Source organism: Pempheris klunzingeri, chromosome 13 (genome assembly GCF_042242105.1).
Source record: "Pempheris klunzingeri isolate RE-2024b chromosome 13, fPemKlu1.hap1, whole genome shotgun sequence".
Classification (NCBI taxonomy): domain Eukaryota; kingdom Metazoa; phylum Chordata; class Actinopteri; order Acropomatiformes; family Pempheridae; genus Pempheris; species Pempheris klunzingeri.
The window spans coordinates 13,433,676-13,450,067 of NC_092024.1; positions in this window are offsets into that span (position 1 = coordinate 13,433,676).

Here is a 16,392-nt window from a genome sequence, read left to right on the forward strand (position 1 = left end):
TATTATGTATTAACAATACTACATTATTAGTTTGATGACACTATAAAGTGGCAGCAGGGAAACAATGGCAACTACCAGAGGGGACTGTGTTCTGTCATAAAGGAAGTAACAAGTTTGGGCAAACAGTCGTCTCAGTCAGAGCCACCCACAACTGGAATAGTCTTCCAATTGAATTAAGAGAGATCACAAATTACCCAATTTTAAAACATAAACTTTAGAGATTACTTTAAGCAAATTAAACTTGCAATCAGTATCCTACAACATTGAAGTTAATTCTGTTTTGTAAAAGACATCCTGAAAATGTTTCCTTGAAAAACATCCCCGATCATATCAACACAATAAAAAAAAATAGTGCACTTAGAAGTTATTGTAGCCATGTTGAAAGATACATGACTATACAAACAGTCTGGGGTTTCTGGTCATTGAGATGCATTAACAATACATTATTTGATGGATTTTTATTTAATTATGATGTACCTCAGCTATTATGCTACAATTTAACTTTAAGTGACATTTTATATCACATATATTTTATGTGTTTTCAGAATGTCTTTTATAATACAGAATTTACCTCAATGTTGAGGGATACTTAAGTTGTACTGATAATTAAACTTTTGTACTTGTACCTGAAAGTGATGGTGAAAATGATTTTTCAAAAGAGCTGTCTTGAAAGCGTATTTTTGTCCTTAATCACCAAAATATTTTATTTATATGTAATTTTTATCCACATTTTATCAACCTTGACAACATGTAGTGCTCATCCCAGACGGGGGAGCTGCAAAAGGCAGCTCCCCCGTCTGGTTCCTCGGTAATAAGTGCATAATAATGGATTTGTTTAACCCTAATAAACCTTGTTCTTGATTTAGATCCCGTAGCTATTAACTATTAATAGTTACACAGTTAACTGCTAATAAATTAGTTTAACTTAGTTAGACTCAACAAGTGAGTTTGTGATGCTATCATAAGAAACTCATAAGGCTTTTATTTAATGTTCTTAAGCAGTATATAAACAGTTAAAAACTTTCTGATAAGTGCTTATAATGTCGTATAATCTAACAATAAATGTGTTTATGATGCTATTATTAACACTTATATAGACTTATTAACACATAATATTAATAAGTATCTTATGAAGACATATAAGGGGCTTTTTATCCATTTACAAGGACCTTAATATAAAGTGTTTCTGTGTCTTTTATAGACGCCAGGTGAGCTAATAATAAATCTCAGCTTTTGTATCCTCAGGCCAACAGCATGGCAATTCATCTACAAACAACAAGTGCATGAAAAAAGCTCTGTTAAACATTTTACCGGAGGGGCATTTTAGGGTGGGGGGGTTGTATCTTATTTCAAGATTCCTCCATTCCCCAACACTCCAACTCCAGCCAATTACATACATTAAAAATGACTCTTAAGAGGAAATCACATGCAATTTATGACAGAGGCGGAAAAAAGAACCCCCGTCAGCAGAGACGGAGAACAAACTTCATTTAAAAGTAAATATGTGTTTACGGGGCTATGAGTTAGTGCCCTAGCAGCTTACAGAAGCATTGTCTGCTCTAATTGTGTTTGGTAATGTGCTTTTGAAGCAGTGTTATTGCTATTCATGGTATTCAAGCAGGAGCAAATGGCTCTTCCTGCCCATGGACACATAATTGAGAAGCCTGAGGAAGATTACCTCGGCGCACAAATAAAACAGAGCTGGGAGAAAAAGACAGTTTCGCTAAGAGGATGAAGCAACAGCCAGAGGAATCAGGGAGGAGAGGAGCGTGGCAGTGAGAGACAAAATATGTTTGGAAAGTGTTCAACCACATGTCTCCAATTCATAATTTACTTTTTAGAACCTTCACAAAGCTACGGGAGTGGGGCTCATGCCAGCGGAGCTATTCCTTTTCACTGGCAGATGTGACTCTGCTGTGTTTTATTATGTTTATTTACATGTTTTCTCAGTGCCAACCGTACATGAGGTAGTTCGAGGAAACACATGTTGCCAGAGGGCCAACAAGCGCACACTTTGTCTGCAGGAGGAATACAGCAGTCCATATGACACATTTGTATGACTGAATGGATGCTAGATGAGTTTCAGCTCTCTTGGGCAGGAAAATCAAGTTGTTGATTTCCGAAACAATGTCTGGATTATTCCGTTTTTGCATCTCGCATTTGAATGCAGCACTCAAACTGCAGAATGTTATTATAAATTTTCATATTAATGGCTATACCTTAGGCAGCCATCAGATAAGTCACGTATGTGACTAATAAAATACTAATTGTGCAAATTAGATGTTGCGGATGTCTCACTGAGGAAGGCAATCATCACCCACTACTGTACATGGTTGCTGGTTAACGATGTTGAGTCATTAATGGTTCAAACACATCACTTGCTGCTTTGTGAAGAGGAAGTGGTGAGTCATGAACCAACACTGGCAAACAGTGGCTGTGAGACACTTTCAGCATTGATATAAATACTGTATCTTCTTTATGAATACAAAAGGAAAAAAAAGGAGAAATTGACTCATTTTTAAGGCCAGCGATATCCCTCCTGTCCTGAGGCCTCTGTTTTAATCACTGACCAGTGGATGTTGAGTGGCGGGCACATGGCCCTCGTTAATCCTTTCCCTTTCTTTGCAATAAATTATGCATCAGAAAAAGCTTTTTCCACCTCAATGGATGTGTCCCTTAATCCCTGACTCCTAAAACCTGTTTAATCTGAACTAAGTCATTAAAATAGTAAAGGGATATCACAAAGGACTTTCAAGCCAATTGGCTTAACGGTAACGTGATTAGATCATTGATCTCTCGGCAAAGCCTTGGGCTTCCAGGTGCGAAATGACTATTTAATGAAATCAGAGAAATCTCGTTACTAGAAAATTACTGATCAAAGTTAAGACCAGGTGACTGGGGTGGCATTGGTATCCATGTATCTGGGCAAAGGTATTTATTCTCCAGATCCCCTCTTGACATTACCAAGAATGTATGGGGCTGGAATGAGAGATCCTGTTCTTAATCCCTTACCAGCCACTATCCATACCTCTATGCATCTTTAACAGGGATTGCTGCTTTAAGCTTTGATAGTGATCACCATTGAGCAACACTTTTTTTCACCCAGATGCATGAAAAGGAAGTGGTCTAATATCATTATAGGCTGATTAATGCAAGTGCCATTTTACACATCTCCCTCAATTGTGTGTCTGTCCCGTAGTCTACTGAATCAGGATCAGACCTTTGATGTCATCAGCTCGATGCTGGTTAATACCTAAAATACACCAAGGTAGCCTTGTGGTTATCGAGCATCGGTGAGCTCTGAAAATCTCTGGAGCCTTACTTAGACATGCGGATGACAAGGAACTGGCACACAACTACAAACATAACAGAAATGTATCCACCTCACCTGACGTGTAATAACACCTGACATCACTGAGAGGATTACGATTGTCCTCTCCTATAGCTAGAAATAAATAATTATATCGCAGAAGACCTCTTTTCTAATTAATGAGAAGAGATGAAATATCACTTAATTTCAAATTTAATTACGAGCCATAATATTGCTTTCAATGGACTGCCTGGTAATGCTGTGCAGTTTCCTGCTGCTGATGAATGCACTGTGTATTAAAAACACGAACATTTACAGTCCCCTGGACCACACATTAAAATTCCCCATGATCCGAACATTCTGTAGGAGGTGAAAAATATCACGAGGCCCACAAACACACACAGAATAGACTACCGTCAGGACCACACAAGATAAAAAGGTTAATAAACACTTGGTAATGAAAATTAATGACACAAATCATACACAGGCCCTGACACACTTTTCCCTGTTTAATTGCAATGGCTGAGACACACTAATTTTAATTACCTATATTGCAGCATTGATGTCCTTCAGTGTCAAGCTCCAAAGTTCTCCCTGAGCATATCACTACAGATGAGCATTTAAGGCCATTATCATAACCATGACAAAGGTATTGACTTCTACCCTCAGATGAGTTTTGCTTATGCAATAAGAATTGCCATTAATTGGGGTAATGAGGCTTGCATACTGACTTTCACCACCACTTTTGGTCTCAATCATATAGTGATGATTTCGCATAAAAGGGATTGGCTGGAGTCCCAGCTGAAGCCATTAGTAATGTATGGTTGTCATCTAGTTCCACTTTAAATAGAGAACACTTTAAACAGCCTATCAGCTTCTTTGTAAACCTAAAAACAAGCTTATACGATACACCAGCCAATATTTATAAAGCTTAATGGTGGTGGCTCATCTCTTTCTTTAAAAAAAAAAAAAGCCACTTTTAGAAATACTCTTTGAGGCATGTAAATGCTTTACTTTATTAATTAGTGAAAATTGACATATGCACCTTTTTCCACAAGGTTACAAGATGTCAATCAGTGATCAATATAAGTGAAAAATGTGCTTTAAAATGAATTAGCAGCCACACACACATCGAAAACAAATTAATTTGGTCCAAGTTGGAAAAAGGCCCCGCAAAGGCTGACACTAAATTGTTTACCAACGACTGTCTGGAATCATCTCCAGGGAGTGAGTGAAAATGCACAAATTGCAATTTGCTGATTTAGCACTATGTTGCAAAATAAAAAATAGAAAAAGAAAATAACAGGAGGCCTGCTGCTGGCTACATTCTGATGATGGATTTTGAATAATGCAAATATGATAAATTAGCCAACACATAGCATTTCACTAATTAATTATAATTAATCATGTTGAAGTTTTCAGAGGTGTAGTCAGTGATAATGTTGTCTGTTTGATGTATTGCCCATATGAAGCGCAGCATGTGGATCAACTCCTGTCTCTGGGCAGAAGCTTAGACTGGTCTCCAGAACCATGGTTTGTGTTTGTGTGTGTGTGTGTTTCATTGAATTGTGTCCTCCTCATTGTAACCCACAGATGGGATTTCATTTTAATTGACAGTTACCCAGATCCATTCGTCAAGATGACAGGCTTAGGGAGGGGGACTGTTGAGGAGCACCCCGAGTGTACTCGGTGAAGGTATAGAGGTGGAAGTGTTTCATTTCTGTGTATTTCCGTCCATCTGATCATGTGTTTGTCCGTATGTCTTTCTCAAGTTTTTCTGACGGGCTCCAGATAGGTCAATCTTGGCATCAAACTGCAGCATTCTGTGTTTGTTGGAGTGTGTATGTGTGTGTGTGTGTGTGTGTGTGCACTTGTGCATAGCCTGCCGATCCATTGATCTCAAGCTTTCTCTGTGAAGTCTGGCCTTTGTCTGCCAGATCTACCTCTCCTGCCGTCTTTCTTTTCGCTGTCATTCCTTGACACATGGCTCTGACACATCCTGAGTGTTGCACCGGTGGGAAAATAACACATATCTCTGACCTCCTGAACTCTTTCTTCTCCGAAAGCCCTAGAGAAAGAATGCTTTAGCTGCCCACGCCTCTTTAAATGTCTACCTAGGGACGTGGCTATTGAGACAAGGGGATAGAGAGACATTTCAAGACAGGTATAGATCTTCAGCTGATGTCAGGTGTGGGTATGGGGCAAAACAGCTAAGGATTTATAGCATGCACACTTCATGTACTGTGCAGGGACTGCAGAGAGGCCAGAGTAATGGACAGTGTTGTCAGCAGTTCTCTGCCTGGCTTTTCCTATGAGCTCTCTTCAGTGTTAAATCACACACTGTATACAAAGCTGGTCAGTTCTTTTCTGAATCACTGCACTCAATGTTTACTGTATCACGCTGAAGATCCCAAAACAAATTGACATGCGGAACACCTTTATTATATGTACAAGCCAGGACTGAGAGATCGAGTTAAATGGAAATGCTTAGTTAACATAAATACCCTCAGATGATGGGCTGTCACATGTCATATCAGACCCTCATGGGGCCCGCTCAGTATTCTACTCACACAGTAGGCGACAAATAGCCCTAAACGCCCCGCATCAGGCGATTCGAAGCTGAAAGGGGGTTTGTGTGTGTGTGTGTGTGTGTGTGTGTGTGTTGGGGGGGGGGGGTTCTGAACGGTCACATAATGTTGTCTTTGGATCGGCCCAAGGAAGCGATGTCACAGATCATTCATGGAGCCAGTGTTGTATACATTAAGGAGAAAGGGGAGGGGATTGGTGGAGGCCTCTCCACAGCAACAGAGGACAGCCTATGGAAAATGCCCCAGCTACCTAGCCAAGACGGTGATGTCATCAGAGTGGAACATGCATTTCCACACACTGTCTCCTGTGCTGCATGTGTGTGTGTGTGTGTGTGTCTCCTGTCGTGCATGTGCGTAAAATGAACACAGACACATACACACACACACACACACACACACCTCCTACATGCTGCATCACCTTCAGGCCGTCCTCAGCTGTACCATTGGGATGTTACCTCGTGAATGATTCTCTCATGTATATTGAATGAACTGCACAACAAGCTCATGTTCATGGGTGATTTATCTTGCGCAGGTGTGATAATGTCAATATATTGATTAATCAAGCAGTGATTGAAGACCATATGCGCTACTGATGATTAATATTGATAACTATGTGCCACCCTGCACATGACAATACGGATTTAATCACACTCACACCCGTGTTACAAAATACAAGGTTGATGTGTGTGTGTGTGTGTTTAAGAATGTCTTACCATGTGTAACTGGTGACCTGAGGGATTACATCTCCCCCCAAAGCTCACACTTATATTGTGTACTGGCAATAGTGTATTGTATCACTGTGGGCAGCATCTTAAAGAAGTTTGAAAATGTGTGCAGCTTGCTCTTTATTCCTTGCTTTCTAATCCTTTTTGGGCTCACAATGGTGCTTTACTCAACAATAGTAAAAGCAGTGAAAAGGGACAACTGCAAGCGTGGCCACAGTGTCTGAGCACTGATTTCATGCGCCTGAAGAAAAAACAGAGAGTGTGAGCGTGTGTGTTCATGTACACGTGTTTCTGTGTGCGCGCACGCACAGTATTAGGCACAGCGAGGACGTGACATTCAGTTTGCAGGAGGTCATTATACTGTCCCTTCACACATAGCCGAAAAGTATGTAAGTTGTATTCGTCAGAGTGCTGGCAATGTGTTAATCTAGTTAGAGGGAGTGTTTGAATGGCAGCATGCGTGACGGGTTTGAGTTTAACAATATATCTCTTTAAGTCTCTGGCCCCTGTGTTGTTACAGCTGCTGAAACTTGGCATGGGACGGGTAACAAAAGGGAGGAGTAAGCATCTATGGACTGGCAACTAGGGCCTGAAAGAAAAATTAAAAAAAAACATTGGCTATCTACAAGCTGTCAGGATGCATTTTTAAATTTAGCCACTTTGTAGAGCACTTTAAAAAAAATTCAAACGTCTAAAGCACCAGCTTATCCGGATATAAAGGCCAAAATGTTGAACAAAACAAATTTATTCACATTCATTTTGACTTAATAAGGTATTAACGTGGTACTTCCAAGTGGGAAACTTGTCTAAACTTTAAGTCTGACATCCCTTTAATGCAGGATCAGTCCTGCATTAGTAAGACCAAGTCACACCAAGGTATGTGAGTGGGTTCTTAGCTTCCGGCAGCCATGACACAGTTTGTTTTTTTCCAGCACTTGGCCACGGACAGAGACTGGTGGCTGAGCTGATTTGTTGCGCCGCATTACTCTGACAGATCGACTGATTGTTGACAAACAGCTCAACTCAATGCCAGCGCCACCACGGCCATCTCCACTCCACTGCCTGACTGTTTGCTGTTGTGTGGTGATTTGCTGGAGCTCCCCTGGATGACAACCATGCTTCATCCCTCACTTTCATTGCGCCATAAAAGGGTCCTCTGTGGTGCTGGATGCTGCTGTTTACTTGTTAGTCTTTGTCATCATTACGGTGTCACAGACAGGATAACCAGAATGGGAGAAGGGGTGCGGGGAGGACAGTCTGAGGGTGGAGACTGTGTAACCATAGCCGGGGCAGGAGTCACCTAGGTCCACAGGAATCAGATCATCTGACCATTCATCTTCATACACCAGAATCCCAAATGACAGCTGAGCACTTGGTAACCCAGAGGGGAAGGACACAGACCAGTGCGCAGACTAACATACATCTGATGAAGCTACATCCTCAGCGAGAACCAGCTATGAGGCTAAAATCTGTTTTTGTTATGCAAAAAGTTAATATAAGCAATAATGAAACTGTTCTGTTTGGATTTGTGTTTGCAGTAAAAACTGGGAGTAATTCAGAAAGATATAAAAAGATTTAAACTGAATAAGCTCTCTAAGTTACAAGGAGCCTTTGATCTAGAAAATGATTTGTATGCTCTGTGATCACACAGCAAACACCATGGGGTGTTTTCGGGATTTGCAAGTTTCCAAGTGTCTGTGTATATTTGTGCCTATCTGTTTGTATGTGTGTGTATTTAAAGCCTTCAACAGATTTTCTGCGCTTTACACCTGAAATAGATGCTTCACCTGTGGATGAACCTGAGCTAAGCTGTGTTTTTTGGGTGTGTGGGCTGCAGACAAACAGCATCTCGCATATTTCACTGACGGTGGAAGAAGATCCTTTAGGTCCTGCAGCAGTCTGCTCTGCTGCTGGGATAACAAGGGCGCTCTGATCTCATTGTGCCATGGCTCACTTTGCCGGGAAGGAGCGGGATGATGTAATGCTGTTCGTGCGGCAACAGCGCGCACTTATCTGATGCACTATGGAGGAGAGGCTGAGGGACCAATGCAATAATAACACTTCCACTATGATTTTATGAGGCATCATAGGCTTTACCATAAGCATGATTACTATATATACAGCTAAATTACTCATTTTATTTTTTAGTTTCAAACACACAGGTTTATGTAACATCCGTTCATTTCACTTTGGAATCCTTTAATATTCATCAAAGAGGTACTACGGTGATGGTGTACAGCTACAAATGTGTTGTGAATGCAGGGCACATTCACTAGATATTCACTGCATGTAAAGCCATCTAAAGTTAAGAATGATGAGTTGGACAGTTTAATGGCAAATCACATATTCTATCCAGTTCACCTTCTACTGAAATGTATAAATTACCAAATTAATTGATTGCTTTTTACAGCAACCTACAAAAGAGCCCATCCATTTACATTACCTTCATCTTTCCCCTTGCCACAGAACGAGACAGTCACCTCCAGAGAATCATACGACGCCAGTCCTGTATAATACTGGGGTGAGAATATTATGCTGTGGATTTTATGCTAGGTAATTAAAGAGATCACTGTTTTATGTCCTAGGCAGGGATGGACCTTCCCTGATTCACAACCCCATACACTAAAGTGGAATAGCCTTGTTCCTACTCTTGACTCCTCTAGTTTAATTGCCCTTTGTGTCCGGCTTATTTCTTTTATAACTGCCCTAATATATGATACAATGAGTGCAGCATTCTTCTTTGAGATATTAAAGGGCAATTGATGCACTGAAGTAAAGCATCGCACCTGTCAAAGCGTAATGATGAGTGAGACTGCATCGCCTGCCTATGCACTCTTACCTCACCTCCTTTTTACATGGTCTTGGCATAGTATAGCAGCATGACTGAACTTAGCGCCTGCAGCTACGGCCCAGCCCTTGTCCTGTCCAGCCCTCCTTTCCTGTACGAGTGCCTCCGAGGTGAAGCATGTGTCAGGGGCCTGAGATGAAGCCAGAGAGCAGGAGATGAGTCAGATGAACACTTGTCAGGTGATGTCATCTCCAGTGAGCGCTGATGACCGGCCCCAGCTGTTTCGGTGCACTGAGGCACACTCTGTAGCACCTGTCTGAGGGCGCTTTAGCTCACACAACTGCAGTAGAGAACAGGCCTGCTGCTCACAAGGCTTTCATAACTCCCTGGTGATGAAGTCAACAGAGGTCAAACAGGGTAGACTGTACATCTCCAACAGAGCGTGGTTCCACAGTGCTAGTGTGAATGAGAACAGGCTGCAAGTGGATGAAGACTCTGATTGTTTCTAAGCCCAAAGTGTTATTGTTTGTTAATTTGTATGATGCATACATTACCAAAGTATCGCAGGTGTTACGACACTCTTAGTAATGTGACCGTGAGTATTTTGGATGACATCATTTCTGACACACTCATGGGTCATCCGCGTTATGCAAAGACGCAGTCATACAGTGTAACATCCACCTCATGTGGTCCCACAAAAAGACATTCACAAAACAAAGTGGTTGAAGTTGATTTTTATGCATAGTTATTTTGTAATAAAGCTCCAGGTGGCAAATGGAATTGCAGATACACGCTGCGAAAAAGGAAAATTTATTTCCAAACATTTCATGTAAAGATGAAATCAGCTGGATTTAACTACACACGTACACACACTTGGTCTCGCATACGGAGGCACCTACACACACACACAGCTCAGTACAATACACTAAAACAAGGCAGCAGATCCTCTCTCATAGTAAATCAAGAACTGTTTCACTGTAATAGCTGTACTTTGTAATAGCCATCGCAGTGGAATAACTCTGATTTAATCTAGCCAGCAATCAATATTTTTTGACTGCTATGATTGATGAGTATTAAGCACGACTATTAACAGAGTGAAAAAAAGTGTCCAAGTCTGAATCCCACTGCCTGCCGCTCAGTCAAAGCACTAATGTGAAAGGGAATAATTTGTCAGCTAATTCACAAATAGGCTTAGGACTGTGGACATATTTTCTTAATGAATATGTGAATTACTTGTGCATTGATTTCTATTGTGTGGGAAAATGGGAAATGTATAAAGAACTGTCTGCACAGGCGCCTGCAGACACACTTCATTGACGTTTCACTTGGAGACTACGAGAAATATTGCATATGCTGAAACCAGCAGATTGTGTATTTAAAGCCTCTGGTGAATCAAGGGCACGGCAGTGACCCTTTTAGTAGTAGCCTGTCATACATTTAGCAGAGCAGGGGATCATTTCAAACTGTCCTCCATCACATTATGACAGATCTTAATTGACTACCGATACAGCTTTGCTGAGTTGACGGAAAAATCGGATTTTAATCTAATCACTGCAATATACCTGATTGGCTCCAAGCAACACTCTGGCATATTAAAACATTTGCATTGCAGAAATAGGTCAGAGAGCTTGTGAACAACTAAATCCTGCACCGTGTATATCAGATTCCCAAATGAATTCATTATGGCTTTCATATATCACATTATAGACACTCTGAGCAAAATGTGTCTTCATGCGCACATGTAATGTATGCTAATCGATAGGGTTTCCTTATTATACAATGTTCTCGTTGGTAGTCTCGACCACTTTAGGGTCTGTTGAAGTTATGTCCCTGCAGCTGAAAAGCAATATTTCACACACTTTTTAATGCAAACATTTGGAGAATGAGACAATTTTGAAAATGTAAAGCATTGAACTTCAGTTAGCCTCTCAATATGCTTTCCTCCAGCAGTCTCTCTACAATGTGCCTCTCTTTCCCTCTTGCCTTTCCTACCACACTGAGACAATTTTCAGCCAGTCAGTCTTCCCAGGTTTATCACTGAACCACATCATTAAGAAGTGCCCCATGGATCCCTGTCTAAACTGCATGTCTACTAGCTGCCGCTAGCTCCCTGGATAAAAAGCCCAAGGCTGAGCAGACTGACATTCCCCTGCACAAAGGTAAATGATGGCACAGAGGATGGTGGTCCAGAGTCCCCTCAGTGGTCTTGGGGGAGAAGACAGTGAAGGAGAATGATGATAGATTGCATGGAGAGTGGGCTGAGCGGATGGATCAGGCCTCTCGTACCCAAAGAGCACCATCTGCTGTCAGTTCGGGTGACTCATTCAACTGCGCTGACATGTGCATGTAAAGGAGCACGCTGAGAACACATCAGACTGCCGTCAGGCGCACTGATGATGGGTTGAATATGAAAGAGAGAAACAGAGAGAGGAGGGTGTGGAGGGAGAACAGTGTGGAAAGAGACAGGTGGGGTACTGAAAGCACCATCTCTTTTATCTTCACAGAAAAACTGTGCATTAATCCACACAAACAACTCAGAATTTTTAATAATAAATGTTTGCTTTATTTTTTTGGTTGTTTTTGCTGCATGCTGCTTTAAGTTCATTTGCTTTACCAGAACGATTTCAAAGAAAAATTCAAATAGAGAAAGGCTGCAGAAAAATATCTTTGATACAATTGACATTCTTGTACATGAAAGCAAAATGAAGCAGTAATATTGCAGTGCAACATTAATATCCACCATGACTTTCAAGGCTGAGCTCCTAACATTTCCCCCAGTGCAAAAGAATACTCTACAATCAACACATCCTTCTCAAGCAATGTGTGCTTGGCTTATACTGGCAATATTTCATCCACAGAACCCCAAGTGTACTACTAGAGTGAAATAACAGGATAGCTAAGGGGCGGGAATCCAGTCTAGTGCCAGTATCATATGACTGTGTCTGGCCCTCTTAAAACAATGAGCTGTTTATGGTCAATTTTAACAAGCTAAAGTACGTTTGACTGCTGCCTTCTCGTGAACACACATATTGCTTGGAGCATAGAAGAAGAAAAAATAGCACAAAATGTCATCTAGTGTCATTTGAGGGCCACAAGCACATAAAACACTGCCTGTTGGACATCTCTTTTTAAATATATGAGAATGGCTATTGAGTGACACTACAGTATCTTCTCATTTCTCATAACCCTCACTTGAAAAACATAGTTCACCCAAGAATCGTCTTTTTTATTTCTTAATAAAAAACTGAATTCCCCTGGAGGGGCCACAATTACATATTTCTGAGATGAGGTGTAGGGTCAGGATCAAAGTCACGGTCTTGTCATCTCCGATTTCATTTCAGGGGTCCAGAGGACCCTAATTGTCAATATGGACCAGCTGCATTGACACCTGTGACACTGCACCGGTTTGCCTTCGTCTCCCAGCCTTTAACTCTGCCCACTTGAGAGAATCCCGAGCATAGCTGTCTCCGGGAGTGACGGGGCATGCCAATACTAAAAAGGTCGCAATTTATGAAAGGCCATGACATCAAAGCACTGATCAATGGCTTCCACAGGCCTCAAACACAGAGCTGAGATTGATTCTATAGGTGATATTGTTACTGGAGATCTGCAGACGTGCTGGAAGTGTCAACGGGGGCGCATGCTCAAGTTCAAAACAGGCAATTCTATAGGATTTGCGTCAGTCAGACTACGTGGTTGGACAGTGATGGGAGACCCCACTGACCCCACAGGGTGATGCACACTTGTCCGTGTGAGATGGATTTAAAGTGCAGACTGCAGGAGGAATATCATATTATGGTGAATAGCCGTCCTGCTGGCCAGCAGCAATCAAACAGCCTCTCTCGGCTATGACCATTTTATTACGGGCAATGACGATGGAGTGAGGCAGCGCAGGATGAGATGGATGGATGGATGGGATTCTTATGAGATGATCCAGACAGGTCTACCCAAGGGGAGGTGGAGTACATTAGCTTACATCAATGCCAGAAGAGGAGCGCTTACTGCGTAGCCCCCCCACACACACTGTGTTATGCACATAGCAACATTCTCCTGAGCTTGGTAGTGACTTAAGGAGTCTGGGATCACTTCCAGCTACAAATATATAAACACAGTATATTGAGAATATAAATAATATTAAAAAAAAACAAGTAGCTATTTGTCTTATACATTATGGATATTTTTTAGAGCTTGACGTGGATAACAAATGCAAATAAACTATTCTTTTTTCCTTGAATGTAAATCATATGGATTCCTGGGTTAACTGCAAAAACAAAACAAACACTCTAATGCAGGCAGGCGTTACTATACAGTATTTGTCAGTAAATTACACATAAGTGAATATGCACACACACACATAAAACATAGGTGCAAACACAAATGCACACACCATACACAACCACCACTACCTCCCTTTTGTGATCTGGAGATGTAGTTAGACCAGTGTCACTGTCTTTACAAAAACAGTGACAGAAACACTAAAACAGTGTCTGGAATGGACAGGAAGACTCCAGGGCATCATGAATAAATAATAATACTCCAAAAGCAAGTGCTCCTTTGTATTGTGCTGTATTTGTCAATGCTGGCAGAAGCACAAGGATGTGGGTGCAGGGCTGGCTAGCAAGCAGATAAATAAATAAGTAACATGTTCAAAAAGTGCAAGCTGTTGTTAAGTCTGTGTGACATACAAGCGATGTCCAGTGTTGCATTACCACAGCACTGCACATTGAGGTCTGTTATTCTTTCTCTTCGGACTTACTTTGTTTATTTATGAATTCTGACTGTTTCCTCAGATTTACTTTATTATTTAACAGCATTTGGTGCATGAATCACAAGAATGGAGTGTGCTATACTTAAAAATAAAACAATACATTTAATTACCTTGACAGCTAACGCTCTCACCCATCAGCAAGATAGGAAATCTTTCATTTTTGATAAATTACAGTGTGATTATAAATAAATAAACAAGACTGATGATGTGGAATAAATCCAATTTACCATGCAGAAGATAATCAATACATTAACCTGGAATCCCATGCTAAAGCACCTTTACTCGACAGTACAGTATGTGGTTGTTGACTTTAATTGCAACAGTGTTGGATGCAGGAGCCGTGGGCAGACAATTGATAGTAGCCATTAGCAAATGATTAGGTGGACAGAGATGAACTCTCCCACATTGATTTGGCTGGCTTACATTTCCGACTTTTGCAGGAGAATAAATAAATTCGCTAACAAATCTATAATGCATGACTTTATATTCATAATTTCCACCAGAGAGGCTCCTTGGCTCCCTGTTTTCCATCGTGTACAGAGAGAGGCTGGCAGCTCGCTGAAGTCAGACGTCCACGGTGTCTGTTTTGTGCCAAATCATAACTGTTTATTCCGCCAAACACAGCATTATAAAATGTATTGCTGTGAAGATTTATAATGAGACTGAGATGGTGAAATGAAACCACAGGCTTCCCTTCGTACTGCTTTCGAGACATGGTGAAGCCTCCCACATATCAAAGACGTTCTTTATCATTTCCAATTATTTAGAAATATTGTCATTTGAGCCATCTGAACCACCAAGTCTAATTTGTTTACTTCAAGTGCCTTGGAAGCTTCTTTAATGTTTGAAATGAGATCCATTCCCTGTGGGATGTCTAGTGCCCTGAAAACAAATGACAGATTGCACAGGAGAAGTCCTAACTTTTCAATAACAACAGATGCACAGTACTCTTTTCTTCATATTGAGATGCTGCCAAGTACTTTACCTCATCATCTCAACATGGTTGCTTGTCCTCAAACCAAGCACTGGTTTTAACCGCATAAGGTCTCAATCAAAACAAGACCGCTCTGAAAAGTTCAGCGTTAGCCGTTGAAGGTGACTGAATGACTATGCTTCAACGTTCACCTTCAAATTTCCAACTCTCCAGTGAGCTGTGCTTGGGTTGTTTGTCCATGTTCTAGGACACATGGGTAGGCAGTAATCAAATAGACGGGAACTGAGCGTATGGTGTTCTCAAACCTAATTTGGCTGCTTGCAGCTCTGACCCCTTGACCTTTGACATTCCAACCCGACTGGCGAGGGTACCAAATCATTTATTTACTTTGTCAAGACATAAGCCAGACAAGGGGATTTCAGCCTTATGGCAAGAATCTATGGAACTCGGAACACAAATAAAATCCAGATTAAAATGTAAACAGCTACGGCCACCTAATAGATGACCTTGCAATAACAATTGGTCAGTATTGATTCACTTCTTTGCGCATTAAAAAAAAAGTCATTTTGTTGATTTCCACTGAGCCTGATCAATTAGATCAATTATTCAGACACTAACTTGTGGTGGCAGCAAATACTCGTCAACTGCAGAGATGACAGAGCCCATGGGGGCTAATATACATATCAATACCTGAACCACTTCTTTTGCGTGTTCACAAAGAATCTGTTATGTTCAACAAATGGCATTAATCGAGGTTCATTCTAGGGTCAAAGGTGAAAAGGAGAGAACAGAACCTAAGAGAGCACTTATGATGGACCTTAATGACAAAAAAAGCAGCAGGCTACTCTCTCTCTCTCTTCCCCTCTTCCTCGTTAAAGCTTCTTTGCCTTTGCTAGTTTCTAACCATGTCTCTAGAGGATTATGCAACGGAGGCTTGCCACATATCTTTTTCCAGGGCTACACTTGTGTAGCTCCACTTACCCTTTACACAAACTCTCAAGGCACACCCAACATTAAAAACTAGTTTTTGGAGTCAACTGTGTCTCTGTACAAGCAATTCATCTCCAGCCCTTTTGTTCTCCTGCTGAGCTCTCACTGCTTCTTCAACAGTCAGCCTGCAGCATATCCACATGTGCTGCTCAACTGCTGCTCGGCTGGATTCCCCCTCCTCTCCCTCCAGCCCTCTCCTAAAATAGACCCAACGGTGGGCCTCTGAATGTTTGGCTGTTTCCTTCCTCCCATCTTGTCCACGCCTGTTAGAGGGTTACAGCTGCTCTCT